This window comes from Artemia sp. Qi Xiang Cuo, chromosome 15 (assembly GCF_049724085.1).
Source record: "Artemia sp. Qi Xiang Cuo chromosome 15, ASM4972408v1, whole genome shotgun sequence".
NCBI lineage: Eukaryota > Metazoa > Arthropoda > Branchiopoda > Anostraca > Artemiidae > Artemia > Artemia sp. Qi Xiang Cuo.
The window spans coordinates 49,013,315-49,036,328 of NC_142808.1; positions in this window are offsets into that span (position 1 = coordinate 49,013,315).

Consider the following 23,014-nt stretch of genomic DNA (forward strand, 5'->3'; position numbering starts at 1 on the left):
AACTTTGTAAAAGAATTCTGGCAAATTCCCCCAGTGCATAATTTCCCCTGAAAATTTCACTCCCTGGAAAATTTCTTCCCCTTGGAAAATTTACCCGTGTAAAACCTCCCCGCATAAAATTCCCCCCCCCCCCCCGGCCTATACTGTATGCCTACATCTCAATAACAAACACTCTGCCCAAACACTACCCAAATTTATACTCTAGCCCTAGCCCCTGGGGCGGTGGGGGGGGGAATGTTAGACCTGAACGCATTTTTACCGGGCCTTTTTAACCCTTATGAGCCAAATACCAGTATCAAAATTTTGAGCTTACGTTGTTGGTGAAATAGGGCGTGTGAGGGGACGTAGCCCCCTCCAACGCACCTTATGGTTATACACCTAATTGTTATACAGATCTAAAGTTTCATAGATTCCCTGTAGGAATTTACTTATTATGGTGCCCTTATGATTATCATGATTCAACGTTCCTCCTAAAAAAAAGAGCTCTAATACTTTCAGTGAAAACAGCCTCTTAAAACGGAAATGGTCTGACTTTTATGATTGTACAACTTCATTGTTTGAGCTGCTGGGTTGACTGTTGTTCACCACTAATTAATGACTTTATCTTAGAACATCTGTCAGAAGTCAGCCTTTAAATATACCCATTCAAGCCTTCGTTTATCTGGTTTATTTTATTAACAAATATGTGGAAAATCAACAAGTGCACCATACCTTTAGTATTTTGTTATAATTTACAAAGTTAGACCAGACCATAGCCCCCAAAGTCATTTCTTTAATCAGTCTCAATTTAAAAGAATTTTTTTCCTGTATTGTTTGTAGTCGGTAGCTTATATTAGGGGAGGGCATTAGGGGAGGGCTACAGGAACGATCCTCCCCTCTATCGAGATCTTCATAGAAGGGAAAAGGGGGATTTTTATGCAAACTATTAAATGGAAAATCAGGTCTCAGCAACTGCTTTTCGGCAATATGCTGTAAGAATACAAGGTTAAAATGCAATTTTAACTCCGATTTCTGTTACAATCTTCATTTTGGATCAATTTCAAGCGGTGCTATAAATGGTCGTAAATGGCCGAAACGACTTTTGTTGGCCTGTATTACTGTATTAGAAGAGAAAGAAAAACAAAGGAATGGAGAGAGAAAGTGAATGAAAATGTCTCATAAAGAAAGAAAAACTAGCAAAAATTGGGTTTTTAAAAGCCAAATGAAAATACTGAAAAAACCCAACCAAGCGAATATTTCGAGAGGACAAATGCCTCTCTTCTTCAGCGCAAAACGAAATAATGTATCCGAGGAAAGTGCCGAAGAAAAAACCAACAAAAAACAAGCACGGAAAATCAATGTGAAAAGAACCAAAAAACCAAAGAAAAAACCAAAAACTTAAAAGTAAAACAAAATTCAAAACAGCCAAAAGTTATATCAACTAAATCCAAATGCCTAACAATCATAGAAACAAGTTTTTCACCAATATCCATGATTTGCACAAAATATAAAAATTTATTCGCATTGTTCTGTGCCTTTACTATTTTCATTTGGCCTTTAAAAACCCCATTTTTGCTCGTTTTTCTTTCTTTATGTTATGTCAGGCCAATGTGGTTTAAGAAATTATCTTTATGAAAATTTCTTATGCAAAATTTAAATATATACTACTTTATGTCACCGACGATCCACGTGTTAAGCGAACTGTAGAACGCGGAAAAAATTTGGGATATGGTACAATTGTTTTATTTTTCGTACATTTTTCATGCAATTTGTGGTACATTTTGATTTTGTGTTGTTGGTAACACTGGTGATGATGAACTAATTACCTAGAAAGAGACTATGGTCTTTTAATTTTTGTAAAGTAATTTCCGATTCCTAAAGGATGTCTTTCTCGCAGATTAGTGGTTGTAATTTCTTGCGACATCAATACAGAGAGGTTAAATAACCCCTGAGTATGTGAGCACTCTTCAAAAAAGATGTTTAGTTTTCTATGTTACAACAACGATAAAGACACTGAAGCCATTCCCATACAATAATAATCGAATGATCCATACAAGAAAATAACTATACTATTTATGTGGAGAATAATACTCGGAAGTTCACGCATGAAAGAGTCTTAACAGAAATCACAAAATCGGTTCTCTACTTTTCGCATTGGAAGAATAAGTCTACAAGAAGACAAATCCAGAAGAAAAAATGAAAAACATCAGTTTAAATGAAACGTATAGATTCCTTTATTTTTATGTTTAAGAAGCATAATTTTTGTAATAAAGCAAGACACTATGTTTTTGAAGGCTGTCAACCCTTCGAGAAAAAAGATAACTTAAAGCACAGTAGGTTTTATTCTGGATTTAGTCAGTGTGTTGATTTGTTTTTCATTTGTTCAAACGGTGCTTTCATTCTCTTAGTGAGTTAGAAATGAATTTTTATTATTATCAGATAATATTCTATTCAGAGCCTTCGATAAGATTAGAAAGAATTTGACCTGCCTTTCATCACAGTAAATGCCAAAATACAACTTATTAGCTTGTTCTTAAAATCTGAGGAAAAGAACGAAAATAAAATGGTAGTATTTTTAAGTAAAAAAATGTATGATCCCCTCCTTTCGGTCTGGCAACAGTGCATCTACCTAATCATGGCTATTACGGCCCTTAATTAGCAGTTTCTGACATAAGTCAGAGCCAATCCATTTCCCGCTCAGAAAGAGAAGTTTTCACTTTCCATATTTTCTATTTCATTGCTAAACTTTGGAATACCAAGCTACTCTGATTCAAAATTAAAAATGCCGATTACTTAACTTACTTCCCATTACTAATAAATGGTTATTTCGAGATAAGTAAGTATGAGAGCACTAGACTCTTAAGGTTCAAACCGGCGGTGCTGATCTCCGTTTCGTGGCCCTTCAGCCAGGAAATGCAATGGGGGGCTGGGGACCAGTCATCCTGTGCTTTCTCACACACTTCCTGTGTACCTTCCCCAGATTTCTCCAGGTACCCATTTAGAGCTGGGTTGACTCTGGCTAAGCTTACCGGGTCACACCACTGATCCGCGTCCCAAACCAAGAAAGTGACAACGCCACGGATTGAACGCGTGCCCCTTGGACAAAGAACTCTCAACCCAGCGTACGTCCACTTAGCCAGGGTGGCTTCTTGAGATGCAACATTATAAAATTAGTTTTTCATATCCAGTTAACTTCCGACATTTATTGGGTCTAATGTCCAGTATTGACTGCTTGAAAACCATTTATGAGTTACTTAGCTTCAATAAGAGTTGTATTTGATTTTTCTATTTTATTTATTGTTTTTATCAAATAAAAAAGATTGGATGACTAAAAACAATAAATAAACTAGTGACTCAGGGTGGATAACAAAATCAACGGTTGCTTTTGGCTGTCTGGTTTCAACCAAAACAAAACTTCCCAATAGTCCTCACAGTTTCAAAATACGTTCTATCGCCGGCAGTGATGACAAGCATCTAGTTCACAAGCGCGATTGTAAATTAACATAAGCGTTATCTGCTCAAGAGGAAAGATGTAAGACGTTCATTGCACAATCTTAATACCAAAAAATTTTTGTAAAGCTTGTGTAAAAATGTGGGAAAGCCATCATAACCTGACTAAATTGTAAAGATACATCATAACCTGACTAAATTGTAAAGATAGCAAAGTATGACTTTTGAGTAATGATAAGGGTAACGAAGTATTAATTTTCTTTGTGTAAGGAAACAAACAACATTAGCTAGATTTTGAACAACCGTACCCTTCATTCAACAAGGACCATAAAATGCAAATACAAATAGGGGACTGCCGCTTCAAACTCGAAGGGTCAACGACAAGAGATATTACGCGATTTGAATCACATGACCAAAAGCAGGGTTTTTAATAGAGAAAGCGGATACTTACTTTTTGAACAAAGAACTATTATTAGGATGACATCAAACTGGTCTCTGACCAATGACAGGAAAGAAGAACAAAATAGAGAGAACTTAAAATAGGGATTCAAGAACGAAAACAGGGTAGTCTTTTTTGGAAATCGAACAAAGAGTAAGTGTTTACTTTTTAATAACGATAAGTTACCACTGTCTGTCTGAAATTCTCCTTGGGGATAAAAGTTTGAAGATAAAGGTTAAAATAAGAAGAAAAAACCTCTAAAAGGCTTTCTGTCACTTGGAAATAATTTTAATACGTATATAAGAGAAATTGATGATTTTAGAACTTATAGTTTCATTAGTATTCCCACCTAGACAAGGCTTGAGCCATTTGGACAAAACAGCATTTTTTTAAGGTTAGAATAAGCCAAATTAAATTTCTTCCCAGAAATTTAGCTTTGAATAACTGAGGGTTTAAAGAGGGAAGGAAACCATAACCAAGAAGAGAAAGCTAGGAGAGCCACTTTTGCTTCCCCTTTTTCAGCCTAGAGTCCCTTGAGACTTAGCTTGACTTTATAAAGACTTTATATCCGAAAATTGGAATTATCCGACAATAAAATTACTAACTCCCCCCTTTGTGCAATCTTCAGACGTTTATACGAAGAGGAACACCGTTCCCCTTTTAATCATTCTTTCATCTCGTTTACCCTGGACTGCATGTTTATACAAAGGTGACCTCAATGTTTATACAAGCAGGTTAGGGGAAAAAGGGGAACAATATTACCAGCTTAAGAATTTCTAAACCTTTATGTCCAGATATTTTCAATTAAGTTTTCCTGCTAAAATTAAAGCTTAATAAAGGTCAAAGGAATACACAACCCTTTCAAGAAATAATAAAAGAATCTCTTGGTTTGGGTTAATGAAGGTTGAATTAAAGCAAGTACGGTTATTCTTAGCTTAGCTCAAAAATAACTTGAACTAAAGTATTTTTATAACACAGAACTCAAGCCTTGACTAGCTGATCAAGTGTAACCCCTTTAAGTTGAAACATTCGCTAGCTTAGGATTAACGTAATCTTTTTCTTTTCGGTATATATCGGTGGATTTGAACAAGTAGATCATTTGACCTTAGAAGAGGTTTGGAAATAGTCAACATAGATAGAATTAGAATAATTTTCTTTTTATCTTATTTTATAAATAAAATCAGTTGTCACTGAATTCTGAGCACCAATTCCTTACCCAACACCTCAGTTTGTATCACGCTACCAAATTTATTAGCCCTGCTAGTAGGGGCAACCTTACAATTGAGTACTACTGACTCCACGTTAACTGAAATCAGGCACGCAAGATACCTTACAACTGGTGCCAGCGGTACTCAAATTCGGTGCAACTTTCGCTTAAGTGGGGGAGGATTAATTAAATTCATAAAATTTGGTAAAATTTAGTCCTCTGTTCCTCACAAGAAGGTGTGTGTCCAGTTTTCCAAACCTATCCAAGACAGAAAAGTTTGAAAAAGTGTTCATTAAAGGAAATTTTAACCTAAGGGGGAAGCTCAGACAGACTTTTATCTTTTATCTTCATAAGATTCTTTCTTTCTTCTCCTTCTCTTTCTCTTTGCAACAAGTCTTAGCATCTTTGTCTGTAATTTACCTAAATAGGGTCATAGGTTAATCATCCTCAAGAGTGTGTAATTATAATACTAAACATGAGGGTAAATTTAAACCAAGGTACTGAGAAAATTCTCATACAATTTATAAGTAGACCCATTTTAGCGACTTAAAGCACTATAAGGAATCAAAACGTTTCCAACGCTAAGAATTAAAAAAATAGATCCATCATGAGTTCCAATGAAAACAAAATTAAAGAATTAGAAATTGCACTACGACAAGCGCAAGAGGAGAGAATAAGAGTAGAAAAGGACGCACAAGCTAAAATAAACGCTCTGCAGGAGCAATATGGAGACGCTCCAGTCACAAACAGGCTTCAAAACCTATTTGTGGAGCAAGCGCCCCCCATCTCGTTACTAACATATCCAAATGAAATCTATTCATGGATTATCACACTTAAACAAATACAGAGGAGTTTAGGGAAAGATGATATTGCTATGATAAATCAAGCTATCTGTTATACAAGAGGAGAGATACAAAGATTCGCAACAAGTTTAGATATTCCCAAAATTCTCCTGGTATAAGAGCAAACGACATTACGATGAGTATTTTTAAGGGTGACATGCTCCCTTCCATTGGGAGGAGAGTATTAGAACAATCTAAGGCCTCGGACGACCAAGATGAATTATTAACACTTGCAAAAAGATTCAAAGCAATAGATTTAATATATAGGGATTCCCCAGATATGTCCCTAGGAGCAGCAGTAGTAGACTCAAGAGACAGAAATTCCGCTAAAGAACCTGGAGTTAACCACAGAGTAGAATATAAAAACAAGGGCAATTATAAGGGAAAATGCTTTAATTGTGGGAGACTGGGACGCATGAAAGTGGATTGCAAAATCCCAAGGTGTACAAATTGCGGGAAACCCTGATATTATCGTAAAGACTGTTGGCAAAATCTAGCATGTATAATGTGGCAAGAATTTGGCCATAGTACAGACAAATGTATGGCACAAAATCCTATTGAAAAAAAAACTACTCAGGCAGGACTTACAGGAAGTAAATCCCAAGCCTAAAAATAAAATAACACCCCCTCCTTCAATCAAAATGAAAATATTTGATTTAGTGTGTTACAGGAAAATAAAATTGAACCAAGTTCTTTCCCATTTATGTGGACTGCTAAAATAGCAGACCAAAATTTTGTAAAATGTTTTGTAGATAGCGGGTGTCAAAGAAGCTTTTCAAAGGAGGAAATATTTTGAAAATTTCCAGTAGAGGTTCGTAGACGCCTCAAACCATCCTCCCGAAACGTGAAATCTTTAAGTGGAGAGACTTTACAACTAATAGGAGAGATAAATGTAGCATTCTGCATTACAGATGAGGCAAAACGGAATGAAATATTATTTTGGAAATTTTTAGTCGTCCCAGACTTGAAATTCGACGTAATTATAGGATATGATATCTTAAACAAACTAGATTGTACGTTGAATTTAAAATATAATAAAATTTCTTTAGGATATACAGGTACGGAGGAAATAAATTCCCTTGCGTTTTTCACGGAAGAAATTTCAGGAAGGGGATTAACATATATAGCAAAACAGGTCTGTATTCAGGCCAATTGTTTCAAAATCATTAAGGCCAAATTGTCAAATCACTCAGCACCCTTTGTAGCTCACGGCGACACTATAATGTTTACCCCGAATATTCAGACACAATTACACTTATCTCCTTCGCTATGTGAAACTTATAACAATGCAATAAAAATAGTTTATTTTAATACGTGCGATGAACCTCTAAACTTACTACGAGGTAAAACCGTTGGTTCATATGAGGTTATAAACAATGAATATTTAACGGATGCGACTCTCTTAGCAGCAGGAGTAATAGAAAATAAAGAGGAATCCCTCTCTATAGAGGAGGATAAAATAGGATGGGAAGACAACGAATTTTTAAAGAGAATTAAATTCTCTTTAAAAATAAGGTCCGTTAAGTTCTGAAAGAAAACAAATAGTAGAGACAGTTTTATTAAAATTGAAACGAGCCTTTGCTACTGGACCTTATGATGTAGGGCAAAATGACCTTCCAGGATACAAAGTACAAATAGACCCAGATATACCTATTAAATGTGCTAAACAATTCCCTTTGCTATTTTTAATGACAGAATGTTTACACAAACACATAAACGAAATGGTCAGAGTAGAAATAATTGAAAAGAGACGTTCTGAATATACAGCTCCAATATTTTACATAGGAAAACCAGAAAAGGATGGGAAAATTCCACCAAAAAACTTGTGGGATGAAAGTAATAGTCGGTTCCTCATAGATTTAAGAGCAATAAACAAGGCGATAAAAGACTCACAGTGGGGTATTCGAAGAATTTCAGAGATCGTCTCTGATCTATCTAAGAAAACCGAATTCATTTCAACTATTGATATTAGAAATGGATTTAGTCACTGTAACTTAGCTGAAGAAAGCCAAAAATATTTTAGTTTCTCAAATAAAGGGATTTCTTATGTATTTAAACGCGTGCCACAAGGATCAGTTTTCTCGCCCTTCGCTTTTTTTGAACTTTTAAATCAGGCTTATGGACCAGAATTTTCTTCATTTTTATCAAGTTATGTAGATGACTTGACAATACATACGTCAGGGAACTTTGAAGAACATTTGAAACATATTGAACTAACTTTAAAACAGGCTATAAAATTTAATCTAAGGCTTAATATTGATAAATCTCAATTTTTTTTCGGAAGAATGTCACTTGTTAGGGTTTCGGGTCTCCACAAAAGGAGTTAAACCACAAGCACAAAAATTAGAAGCTATAAAGAAATTAGAACCACCAAGTGACGTCACAGGAATTAGGTCATTTCTAGGCTTAACAGGTTATTATAGGGGATTCTCTCATAATTACGCAAAATTAGCCGAACCTTTAATTCGACTAACTAGAAAAAACATTCCTTTTATTATTCGGCCCAGAACAAAGCGTAGCCTTTGAAAAATTAAAAACAGAATTATTAAATACAAATAGTATTTTTTTAGAATTTCCAGATAAAGACAAAGAAGTTTATCTTGTTACAGAGGCCTCGGAAAAAAGTATTGCTTCAATTTTAATGCAACAATGCGAAACGACCGATAGATTTCGAACTGTGGAAACCTATTCGAAGGTTCTTAGTGGTGCAGCCTCAAGGTTTGATAACCACAACAGGGAACTTTTTGCCTTAGTACAAAGTCTAAAGCCCTTCCAAAAAGGGTATTTATGGGTCGCGAGAACTCGCATATTTGTAGACTGTGCAGCACTAACATATCTTAAAAGATCAAAGGATCTTCACTCAAAATTATATAGAATTGCGGTTCTATTAGACAACGATTTGTATACATATCACCACATTAGCACCAGTAGAAACCCTGCAGACTATTTGAGTCGCCCTAGCTCACAATTTGTTAAGGAAAACAGATCAATTAATCTTGATGAGTTAGAAGTAGAATATTTAGCCCTATTAGGTGACGAGGAACCGATTGATTTTTTTGGGATTGGTAAAGAAGAGATGAGGGGATTTCAATTAGAGGACCCTGAAATTAAGGTGGCAATTGATGAAATATTAAGGTTAGAAAATACACTCTTAGGCTTAAAATCTCCCCAGGATATAGATAAAAATAATGAAAAGTCTAAAGAGGGTAGAAATGAACAGTCGAGCCAGACTGGTTTGACCAGGCCCTGTGAGGGATGTGAGTCAAATACAGGTAGCTCAAACATTCCCGGAGCTATCATACCATTGAAAGGAGATGAATTCAGTAGTAATACTGAAAAGGAGTTTCCTTCTATAAGAGGGAACAAGCCTGGTACAGGAATAGATGGCTAACCTCTGGGTCTATCCGCGGCATACTGAAAGAGGTAAAAGTAAAGGGCAGGACGCATGTCTGTTTTACTAGCAGCAGGTCAATTTGAGAGGGGAGAGACCTTAAAGCTTGTAAAGGATACGTTCTAATGGTGGAACGTGTCAAAACAAAAGCTAATGTAGAAGTTACTGGCACTAAAGAAAATCGGAACGAATTCCAAACGTCCAGGGATTCAGACACGGAGATGGACGAGCCGTTATGGACACGACAACCTCGGGCGGTGGAGCTTGCAAAGACTAGGACTATAGAAAGGGTCACTAGCATGAATAATTGGGCTGGGTCTGGGATACCCACAGACCTAGGCACCAAGAGGGGTAAGCCGCAGGAATAATTTCCAAAATTTGACGTTTTGGGTAGAGCTCAAACTAATAACAGACCAGAAACTTCAAATTTGGGGGAAGGGAATCCTTTTGTTGTGAAATGGTTAAGAGATCTTCAGTTAATCCTAGTGGAAGGAATATTGTATGCAATAGACGACTCAGAAAAAAGGAAACAGATGCATCAATTTAAAATTATCCTACCAAAAAAACTAATTAGAGGAATCATTAATCTTATGCATACGAGCCTTTTCCTAAGAGCACACATGGGGACTTTAAAAACTTTGAATAAGTTAAAACAAAGTTGTGTTTTTGAAAATATGTACTGCCAAGTTGAGGAGGCGGTAAAGAATTGTGATCTATGTTTAAGGAGGAATAAAGTTAGCAATATATATCCTAAATTGAGAGAAAGTATTTTCCCTGACCACCCATTCCATATCTGGCCAATGGATACCACAGGAAAATTACAATTTTGCGCTAATGGTGACCAATATATAATTATTGCGGTAGAGCATTTCACTAAGTACACAGTGATAGCGCCAGCCAAAGACCTCAGGTCAAAATCAGTGAAAGAATTTATAATAAAGGAAATCATATCCCATTTTGGAAATATGGATTTCCTACAGTCTGATAATACCACATGCTTTACGATTAAAACCTTTAATGAAATGGCCAAAAAATTAGGATTCAAAATTATACATTCATCGCCAAGAAACCCCCAATCTAATGGATCATCAGAAAATAGAGTAAAACAAAGGTCAAAGGTAGATGACAAGCCCTTAAATCCTATACCAGACGAAATTGAAGGGGAGCAAACGAATAAAACACAGATAGAGGAAGAGATCCCCCATAATATTTGGCAATGTAATTTAAAGGGAAGTTTATTAAACCAAATAAATGAAAATAATTTGGAAAGTGTAAACCAGCCTTACATTACGACTTCAAGTGAGGAGAATGGTCCTGGTAACGCAACAACAGACACAGAATCGAGATTACCAGAGCCTGAATTACAACCCTTGGAAGAAATAACCAGTAAGGAAATTAATAACAATCCGGAAGGAAATACTTCGGTGCAAACATTTGATAATTACGAACAAGGAAGATTTATCCATAAAAGAAAGGCTAAATTGAAACCACTAAATTATAAAGATCCTAGTTTAAAGGATTTTCTTCGCGGAAAAATAGCAAAACATTAATAAATAACAAACTTACCTTATTATAAATTTAAACTTTCAAAAGGCTGCTCCAAGCCAGTATCCTCTAGAGAAATAGAAAACACTTCAAAATCTTCGACCTGAACAGAGTATAATTTAGTTTCTTTTCTCGCTAGATCGGTATGAAAGTGTTCAAGGGTAACTAATGAAATCCCACCGAGGACCAAAACCATACACCGATGATTAATAGGGCTATGTCCACAGGATGAAATGTTCCAAATTCTTAAATTGTCGGTTAAATCCAAGGAAACACTATGGTGTGTATGTAAAATAATCTTGCCGTCACTTGTTAAAACGACGATAAACTTTAAACTAGACATAACATAAAGAAATTACTGTAAAATAAGAGGGGGGAAGGCTGGATATAGGCAAAGATCTCCTAAATCAAGGTCTGCAACACTAAGAACAGAATGTCTAATTATATTTGAATTAAAGTTGTTATGAAAATGTACACGTCTATCACAGAATAAAAGTCTCATACTAACGGGGATATATTCTGGGAAGGGTTTTATAACCGTATCAAAACACCGAGAGTAAGGAGGACAAATTTCACAAGTATGGGAGCACCATAAAATAAGACATTCAACTTTCTCACGGCAAATAGTGTCATGAGTATGTAAGATTGTAGAACCCTCCAAAGTTTTAACTAAAATACACTTGCAGCCTGCCCTTACTGTAAACTAATCACTATAAATTATGGGAAGTAACCAGGACACTGGCAACACCACAAAGATAAATCAACTGAATTGACCGTATAACCCAAAATTATGTCCTTAGGACGAAGGGTGTGGAAATGTAACCTCCTCTGACAGCCAAGGGACTGTCTGCTATGAGGACGACACCCCCGAAATGGAACAATGACCATATCAAAACACATACGGTCATAAGGTCGACGTTCACAGGGAGTATGATTACTCCATAACGCTAGCCTATCTGTAATTTCGGAACGAATAGTGTCATGGGTGTGTAGAATCACAGACCCTTCCACAGTTTTAAACAGAATACACTTGAATCCTGCCATATTTAAAGGTAACTAAAGGACATAAAACCATTTCAGCAAAATGGTTGGAACCCTGTTTGTTTGGCTGACCCTGTTTACAAGAGGGATATTGCTTAAGGAAACAGAAATACATAGCCAAATAGCTTTCAAGGAGATTGGTCATATCTTCCCAGTTAACGGAATACATCAGGTAATATGCTATGTTAATACGGAAAGCCTTAGATCTGATTAAGACGATCTGAATTTGATTATTTCAAATCTCGAAAATATTAAAATTATGGAACAAATAGTCAATAAAGACTTAGAAAAGGGAAAAAAGAATTTCACAGAACTAAGAGAAATACATGACCTAAAGGAATATGTAATAGATAAGTGCAAACTATTACATTTAGAATTAAGTGAAGGAAATGGAATTCTCAAAACATTAGAAGCATTAATGACAGATAATACAAATCGAAACAAACAAAGTCTTTTACCACTTTTGTTAAAAACAATAGGATGGGTCACAGGACTAGCCACGGAAGAAAATGTAGAAAACATTCATCATCAAGTAGGTTATTTAACGGAAAAAAATGAAAGTTTACTACACATGTCGGACTGATCGATATCGTTATTAAGTTACCTCGATAGAGAATTAAGAATAGAAAAAAACAAAAGCTTAGAAATTTTGGGAAGGACCTCCAAGAGAATTATCGAGTATATATCAATGGAAATTAATGAAATAAATTTCCTAAAATTACAGATAAACAAAGAAATGACAAAAGGTTCTATCCAAATAAAAAAGCTAGTAAAGAAAATAGAAACAGTAATCCTTTCTATTCTTCAAGCAGAAAATAAAAGTTTCCCATTCATTGTCACAGATCCGGCAGACATGCTTAGGACAATTTTCAAAATTGAAAATTCACTACCAATAGGTTATAGAATATCGGTAAATTACAGACGATACGGCTTACTGGAACTATATAAATCAACTAGCTGCAATGTGGCGACACAACAATTGAAATTATTGGTTATTTGTCATTTTTCTACATCAAATAAACAAGATGGGTTCAGAATGTTCGAAATGTTCAACATTCCGTTCCCAGTGTCAAACACTTCGTATTTCTTTCAAATAGAAAATGAGTTCAAATTTTTTGGATCAAACGAGATATTTTTTAGAAGATGACAATATAGAAAAAAGATGTAATTTAAAGAGTATACCATTATTGTGCAACCACCAATTTATTATTAGAAGCACACAAATGAACTCCTGCAGTTTAGCAAACTATATGGAAAATAATGCATTAATTAATAAAGAGCGTCAAACCAAAATTATAAAGGAAAATAAAATCTTAATCCAAAGAATTGGAAGGGAAAAGTATATAATCACATCTCCTTTCAAAGAAGAAATAAGAATAAATTTCGAATATAAAACAGAGAAAAACAGTAAATTCACATATATAAAAGGCAGCTCAATAGTGAAATTGCCAGAAGAATGTTGTCTAACTGCAAAAAGGTTAAAGATGAACAGTATGTATAGGGGACAGATTACTAAAGAAATGGCACCTTTACATTTATCGATAATTAGCCTAGAAGGAAACCTATCCATACCTGGCATACAAAACTAATGGAACAAAGAATTTGAAGATTTAATCTCTATATATTTCCAGAACAACTCCAAGACGCAGATCGGCATAGCTGAGCTAAAAAAATGCACATTTCCTTAAAGAACAAAAAAGGAAGGAAAACGGCTAGCTATTGGACATTTTTTTCAATACCCTTAATCTATTTCTATCTTTATTAGGACCAGTCTTTATTGGAATTTTATTTAAAACATTGAGCAAACTATGGTTAGACTATAGGAAACAAAAGTCTCAAGGATTCCACGTAAATGTAGAACAGGAAGAGATTGAACTAAATTGATTCTTAGCAAGTTATAGTTTCATTAAGAAAAAATAACTGTACTAAGAATTTTAAGTGTGGGAGGTTGTAAAAATGTGGGAAAGCCATCATAACCTGACTAAATTGTAAAGATACATCATAACCTGACTAAATTATATAGATAGCAAAGTATGACTTTTGCTTAATGATAAGGGTAACGAAGCATTAATTCTCTTTGTGTAAGGAAACAAACAACATTAACTAGATTTTGAACAAGCGTACCCTTGATTTAACAAGGACCATAAAATGCAAATACAAATAGGGGACTGACGCTTCAAACTCGAGGGGTCAACGACAAGAGATATTATGCGATTTGAATCACATGACCAAAAACAGGGTTTTTAATAGAGAAAGCGGATACTAACTTTTTGAACACAGAACTATTATTAGGATGATATCAAACTGGTCTCTGACCAATAACAGGAAAGAAGAAAAAAAAAAAGAGAACTTAAAATAGGGATTCAGGAACGAAAACGGGGTAGTATTTTTTTGGAAATCGAACAAAGAGTAAGTGTTTACTTTGTAATAACGATAAGCTACCACTGTCTGTCTGAAATTCTCCTTGGGGATAAAAGTTTGAAGATAAAGGTTAAAATAAGCAGAAAAAACCTCTAAAAGGCTTTCTGTCACTTGGAAATAATTTTAATACGTATATAAGAGAAATTCATGATTTTGGAACTTATAATTTTGTTAGTATTCCCACCTAGACAAGGCTTGAGCCATTTGGACAAAACAGCATTTTTTTAAGGTTAGAATAAGCCAAATTAAATTTCTTCCCAGAAATTTAAGCTTTGAATAACTGAGGATTTAAAGAGGGAAGGAAACCTTAACCAAGAAGAGAAAGCTAGGAGAGCCATTTGTGCTTCCCCTCTTTCAGCCTAGAGTCCCTTGAGACTTAGCTTGACTTTATAAGGACCTTATATCCGAAAATTGGAATTATCCGACCCTAACATTACTACCCCCCCCCCCCTTTGTGCAATCTTCAGACGTTTATACGAAAAGAAACACCGTTCCCCTTTTAATCATTCTTTTATCTTGTTTACCCCGTACTGCATGTTTTTACAAAGGTGACCTCAATGTTTATACAAGCAGGTTAGGGGAAAAAGGGGAGCAATATAACCAGCTTAAGAATTTCTAAACCGTTATGTCCAGATATTTTCAATTAAGTTTCCCTGCTAAAATTAAAACTTAATAAAGGTCAAAGGAATACACAACCCTTTCAAGAAATAATAAAAGAATCTCTTGGTTTGGGTTAATGAAGGTTGAATTAAAACAACTACGGTTATTCTTAGCTTAGTTCAAAAATAGCTTGAACTAAAGGATTTTATAACCCAGAACTCAAGCATCGACTAACTGTTCAAGTGTAACCCCTTTAAGTTGAAACATTCGTTAGCTTAGGATTAACTTAATCTTTTCTTTTCGGTATACATTGGTGGATTTGAACAAGTAGATCATTTGACCTTAGAAGAGGTTTTGAAATAGTCAACATAGATAGAATTAGAATATTTTCCTTTTTATCTTATTTTATAAATAAAATCAGTTGTCACTGAATTCTGAGTACCAATTCCTTACCCAACACCTCAGTTTGTATCACGCTACCAAATTTATTAGCCCTGCTAGTAGGGGCAACCTTACACTTGAGTACTACTGACTCCACGTTAACTGAAAGCAGGCCCGCAAGATATTGACGCTGTAATACATAGAATATGAGCAGGACACCCAATGCCTTTAATATGTTTCGAGACCTTTCATTTCAGCACAAAAGAAACGTTGTTCTTCATTTTCCTCCCTCTTTCTCCAAAATTTGTGTCAGTATTATCAGTGCTATGTATGATTAACTTTTCCAACAAAATATTGAAGTTTGAGTCCTATTTTATCAATTTCAGTTGCTTAACTCCGGTTTCCAAGAAAAAAATAAGAAGGGGAAACAAATTTTCAGCGTTATGATTCCGTGTATCGATCAGAATTCCGTAGTATCTTTACCAATATTGAGGAGTTCTATAATCCCCCTACACTCTCCCCGCTATTGGTATGAGTGACCACCTTACTGTAATTTGGAAGCCTAGCAGAAAACCCCCTGACAGATCCCAGTCAGTGGTGAAGTACCGCCCACAAACTCAAGAACAACTCCAGATTTAGCGAGAGTGGCTAGCTAGGAAAAACTGGTCAAATGTCCTTACTATGAAGAACGGCAACAATATGATGCAAGAGGTCACTGCTCAGCTTTTCCATGAATATAAAGTAATATTTCCCGAAAAGACAATCCTAGCCAAGTCACAAAATAAGCCGTGGGTGACTAAAGAGATTAAGGATCTAATCAAATCGAGAAATGAGCTCTATAAGTTGGGATATCAAGATGAGACTAAAAAAATGCGCAATGTCATATGTCTCAAAATAAAGAAATATAAAAAGGAATTTGGTGCTCAAGTAGTTAACAAGCTTTGGAAGTCTAACCCCTCTAGATTCCACCAGAAGGTCCAGGAGATTATGGGACGGACTCGAAAGCAGCTGACAATTTACGGCTCTGATGGTGAACCTCTGAGCGCTGATATGATCAACACATATTTTTCAAATATTTGTTGCACACACCCACCTCTTGACGAGCTACCTGAAAATGGACCCATTGAAGAAATTCCGATCATTCGCCCCCATGAAGTATGCAAGAAGCTCAAACGCCTGGACCTCAGGAAGAGTAATTACCCTCTAGAAATTCCTATTGAGTTGATAGCTCGTTGCTCTGAGGGGCTTAGTCATATTTTGGCTGCCTGTTTCAATCAATGTCTAATAGATGGTACATTCCCGGATTGCTTCAAGACAGCCTATATAACTCCCATTCCTAAAATAAAAAAAATCTAATTTAGACCCTCGGCAATTTGGTTTCAGGCCTGGACATAGTACTAGCTACTATCTTGTATGTCTTCTTGACGATCTGATGAAACATCTCGAGAAGGAAGAGTCATACGCAGAAATCTTTCTCAGCGATATAGGAAAGGCGTTTGACAGCATCCAACACCTGATAGCTATTAACCGAGCTAAAGAAATGTGTGCTTGACAGTTTCTTGTGAGAATGGTTGCAAGCTTCCTTCACAATCGAAATGAATGTGTTTCACTCACGCAGGATGAAGCATCCGAATTCCAAGAAATATGGTGCGGAGCACCCCAAGGGCCAAAATTAGGACCACTGATCTTTTTGGTTGTTTTTAACCCTGTCCTAGCACATATACAAAGTCGCTACAAGTTTGCTGACGACCTGTCAAGCATATCATTCCGCACCTTAGCGAGCCTAGCAGAGGAAATCACCACCTCATCAATATTTGTCCAGCTAAAGCATAATCTTGAAGATGTAATGCTTACAGCTAGTGAAACCAAGAGCGATATTCTACGTCTTAGTTTTTTAAATCTGCAATTCCGTCCCAAGAAGACACTGGACTTACAACTAAAGATGAAATAAAAATTCCAGGAGTAATTTTCAGAAGCAACCTCAAATGGGATCCACATATACAGTCTATCCTCCAAAAGGCTTCCCTATGCCTAAAATCCTTTGCTTGCCTAACGCGGTTCAAGATCCAAATGTACATTATGCACAGTCTATACTGTATGTATGTCCGATCGCAAACCAATTATGCTTGTCCCGTTTGGCACCCAGTTCTAACGGTTTTCCAAACCGAAAAGCTTGAAAATATTCAGAAGCGGGCGCGCAAAATAATGCTTGGGGAAAATTATACATCCTATGAGGACAGCCTGCAGAAACTGAGGCTTCAGAAACTATCTGAAGTCACCACGATGCGTTTCGGAAAAAAATGCCTAAGCTCTGATGTCCATCGCAAAATATTATCGGATTTCCAGGAATCACAGATCAGTCGGCCAAAAACACGTAGAGGAGCCCTCACTTCGTCGTTCCACCTCCTTCGTCCCCCACCCCGAAAGGCATAAAAAAGGTACCTATCATCGTTTGTTCCATACTTCGTGAACCACTATAATGAGGAACTAGTTAAAAAGGAAATCTATAAAAAGTTATGAAAAAGTTTATTTATTTTTATATTTATTTATCTGATCTCATGTGTTATATTTTCTTGTTTTTCGACGTCCGCTGCTAGCTATAAGCTATTATGGAAATAAAGAGTTATTATTATTATTATTATTATTGCTCTAGCCTTGGTTTGTGCAGTTGACTGTTTCACAGCAATTTTTGAATCCGGAAAAAGGATAGCGCTCAATGTAGGGTTCCAGTCCCGAGAATTAGAAAAGTCTGATGGTGATTAGTAGATTTGCAAGTCATTGTTAATTCTGCTATACACACCAAAGCAGCTTCTGGCGTGTTTTCTCTCAGCATACCTGATAAATTATTTCGTAAAGTAGAAGCTATCGATATGTTAGAATTTTGTCAATTAGATTTAATATGGTCGGGCGTCGAAATCTTGACGCTATGACTTGCTTAAACTTACAACTTACGGATTAGGCAAAGCGCTTCAAAATCATTTCCGTCTTTCTTTATAAGCGACCACTCATTTGTGCAATCATCTGAAATATATGACACTTGAGCTTTCGCGTTTTAAACAGTACTTTGCATCTATTCCTTTATTCTTATCAGATGCTGACGATTCGGTTTGTCAATTTCTGCATAAGAAATAAAGAAGTATTGGATGATAAAGACTGGCAGGTGGTAGTAAACACAAAGCCGGTGCGCAGACGGTATGGCTACTCATTGTACTTTCTTACCGGTCTGCACTGTGCGTACTTTACGCGTTGCAATTGAAACAGCAGGACGTCTTGTAGATCAACCAGAACGACTGGGGCAGAATTTTCAAGCTAGTAACAGGTCCCGGTGTACTGGGACGTGTGGAAACCGTACTCTATTACAAACAGCCTTAGCGTTTCCTAATTTTATAACCTTAATGATACTTGAGATTCTGCTTGACCTGAACTTGGGACACCTTTAGAAATAGAAAAACCAAGGCAGAAGAGATAATCTAAACTAGGGGTAGTAAAACCATTGCACAGATGGTGAGGACAAGGAATTTTCTTAAATGAAATAAATTTATTGTGTTCTAGACTTAATTACGTTGCTACATTTTTGCTGTGGCTGTAGTTGTGGCTGTAGTTTGGCTGTAACATTGTCTTACATTGCATTTGCTGTCACATTTGCAAACCAAACACATTAATGAATACAGTGTTATGAAAAAATGCTAGAAAAATAACATCGCAACAATTTCTATCCAAATTCTCAGCCAGTTAGCCAAGGCTGAGATTTTTGCTTCGGTTTTAGCACTTTAATGTTACATTTTACCTGTGGCTGTGGTGTGTAAAATTTTATTGTGCTAGATTTCGTAAAATTCGTTAAATGCTACAGAGCTGATTCTGTTGTCATATTAATTGAAAAAACAAATGTCTTCTGCTAGAAGTAAACAGCGAAATCGAAACTTAAAACGACCCAAACTTATTTTTTCACAGCCTATTTAACATCGAAATATTAATACAATAAACCAACTTATGATTTTTGTGTGATTTTAGGACAATGCAAAACTGGCACATTACTCAAAACACAAAACTAAAACCAATTAAACACGATTATTGTGTCACCGCTTTTGAAGGGTGGTGGGGAGGGATACCAAAGAGGCATTTTCGTTCTTTACTTTCATCAACAAAAACTTTTTTTTAATTAATTACATAAAATACCATCGTCACCTGATGGCTTATCAAACTACTAAATAATTGCTACAGCGTTCATTTCTTTATCAGCTGATAATGTTATCCTTTTTCAAAGGTGGTGGAGGGGTGCGTCCAAGAAAGGGATTGTAAATTTCATGTGAAAGGTTTTTGATCATGTAAATTATCATCAAACTCTCTTCATGCCTTCCATTCTATAAAAATACTTAATTGTTTTGTGTTTTCAGCAAAGCAATAGTTTTGCATAACCCTTTGTTGGTTTAATTTGCACCACGTAGACTGTGAAGCAATAATTTTTGCTCATTTGAAGTTTCAAATTCACTCTTTACTTTCAGCTGAAAACTTTATTATTGTTTCTATTATTTATTTATTATTTATTTATTTTATTCAACACAGGAGAAAGCCATAGGCTCGTCGCAGTACAAATACTAGAAATGACAACTCAACAGCAACACTACAAAACATGAAACAAAAATATTCTTCAGTAAAACAGCTATACAACTAACTATATTACACAAACTGTTTTTCATAGAGCTCAGTTTAAACGAGAGCACTCTTAAATGTTCGTACCGTTTGCGCAGAAACTACGATATCAGGTACGATATTCCAAGGTTTTAGAGCTCGGTTAATAAAGCTAGATTGACCTATTTTCTTGTGTACTCGCGGCTGATACAGTTTATACAAGTTTTGTCGAGTGGCTGAATAATGACGAAGCTTGGAGAAAACAGCCCTATTCACATCATCAATACCCTTCATAATACAGAACGTATTGATCAGATCAATCCTGTTCCGCCGAAACTGCAGGGAAGGAAGTCACAAACATTTTAGTAGGTGCTGATACGGTAAATGACTCAAACATGGCACAAGCTTTGATGACCGATCTTGAACCTTTTCAATTTGCTCCTAGTCCTATTTCTAAATCATAAGCGCTGCAAATCAAATACAAAACGAAAATCAAAGTTACCTTAACTAACTTATTAAAAAAAGAAATGCTACACGTAAAAAAACATTTATAAATTTTTTCTAAAAAAGAATTTTCAAGTCAACCAAAAATTTTCCGAATAAACCAACCATTACCGAATTTTCGAAAAATGAAAATGGAAGTACCGATTATGCTAATTCGGAATTACTAAAAATTGTACACTAGGAACAGTAAGGGAAGAGTCATTAAAGTTGAGCAGCCTTGATTAAAAACTACTAAATTAAGTAAAAAGGTCGTTTGGAAAATAAAGAACGTGTTTGCATAAAAATCTGAATAGATTAAGTAAAAATTAAAAATTTACTCCACGCATAATAATTGATGCTTAGATTATTTCTATATGGTCTTTATTAATATTTAGGCACTTATCATACGGTCAGAAGTCTTTTTTTTAATCTTATACTTTCATAGTTGCTTTCAAATCGTTGAACGGTTATTAACACCTTCATCATAACTCATAGAAATTTTCACCAAATCAGTTTTTCAACTTGGGGAATAAGTGAAAGCTACTGCTGGCAAAATCTGAACTAGAGGGTGGATACTGAAATACTTTACATTTAAAATGCTTAAGCAAGTCTTTCGTCCCTGCAGTTGAGTTAGGGCGTTTATTTTCATGAAGAGGGATGAATAGTTGGCCCATTTATTTATGCTTCTCCCCTTGACACATAATCTACAGGCAAAGCAGGTTTATGATTTTGAAACACCTTAACAGCATACTTTTTGGCGGCATACGTTTTTGAGGGGGGAGGTGTAATAATGGTACTATTCCATTGATAGTTGGTCTGTTTCTGGTATGATATGTATAACCTAAGTCTCATCCCTAGCAGAAATGTAGATCGAAAGTTTTTCGCCAACCCTATGACAGTTTTTGAAAAAAGTCAGCGCCAACCCATTCATGGTTGTTATATTAATCAGAATTTTACATAGGACAGATCTTGAAATTTAAGGAAGGAGCGTATGCGACCCAGCAATTAAAACTTCCATATTCTCTTAACCTCCTGACGACCCTTGTCCCTCGGGTGGACTTAGAGTTAATATTTTTTAGCGTAATAGTTATTAGTTGGAACGCTATCTAAGTACCACAGTTGAAATCAGCGTATCTGGTTTGCCATCTGTGATTTTTTTCAGCTTGTTATTAGTATAGGAAGAGTTGTTTTTGCATTAAAGAAATGGAGGAAAGTTGAAAATCAAAAAGAGCAGGAGGGTAAGAGGTAAGAAAATTTCTAGTCTTTCTGTGAATGGAATGCGGTGGAGTATGGAATAAATAAGCTTACTTAGAAGGATTACAACTTTATTTTGGGAGGAATTTTGCCACATATATCCATTACGCCATCAACTGGTGGGTGACTAAAGTTCAATGTCCACCCCCATGTACATTGGTTCTCAATCAAGTATTTTGAAGCTAATAGCTGACACCACAGCTTTTATTTTAATTGTGTTTTCTTTACCATATATGAAACTTGGTAGATAGTCAAAATAGTATACTGTGAAGGGGAGTGGTTCCAAAACAGTAGAAACTGCTTAATTCCGGCACGGAAAGAGACAGTTTTCCGGAATGTCCATTGGATCAAATAAGGTCTAGCGACCTCATCGAAATAGGAAACCATTCCAAAATCAAATAAGGCATCATCAGAGGCAACGCTGTAGCGTTGTCTATAGTAAAGGCCATACGGCTCCAATGTTTATTATTATTTATTAATTTTTTTTTCCCAGAGGCACTTCATATGGAAGGGGTCGTCGTAGAAGCTTCAAAAGGGGGCTCATTCAATTGGAAATCGAAAGTTCTAGTGCCCTTTCTAATAGTCGAAAATGATTGGAGGGCAACTAGCCCCTCCCCCCACGCCCATCATTCCCCCAAACACATCCCATCAAAATTTTGAGATAGCCATTTTGTTCAGCGTAGTTGATTTCCACATAGAAAATCTATTTTTGAGGAGGATACTCCGCCACAACCCTCAGGGCAAGGGTTTTAAGTTATGCCCTGGGGGCATATAAGGTTTTTATAGAGGGCGTCGTCGTAGAAACTTCAAAATAGGCTCATTCGATTGGAAATTAAAGGGCTAGTGCCCTATTTAATAGTTGAAAATGATTGGAGGGCAACTAGCCCCCCCCCCCAACGCCCATCATTCCCCCAAACACATCCAATCAAAAGTTTGAGATAGCCATTTTGTTCAACGTAGTTGATTTCCAGATAAAAAATACATTTTTGAGGAGGATACTCCCCAACAACCCTCGGCGCAAGGGTTTTAAGTTATGCCCTGGGGGCATATAAGGTTCTTATAGAAGGCGTTGTCGTGGACACTTCAAAAAAGGCTCATTCGATTGAAAATTCAAAGGGCTAGTGCACTTTTTAATAGTCGAAAGTGGTTGGAGTGTAACTAGCCCCCCTCCCCCCCCCACGCCCATCATTTCCCGAAACACATCAAATCAAAATTTTCAGATAGCCATTTTGTTCAGCGTAATTGATTTCACGATAGAAAATATATTTTTGAAGAGGACCCTCCCCCACAACCCTCAGGGCAAGGGTTTTAAGTAAGCCCTGGGGGCATATAAGGTTTTTATGGAAGGCGTT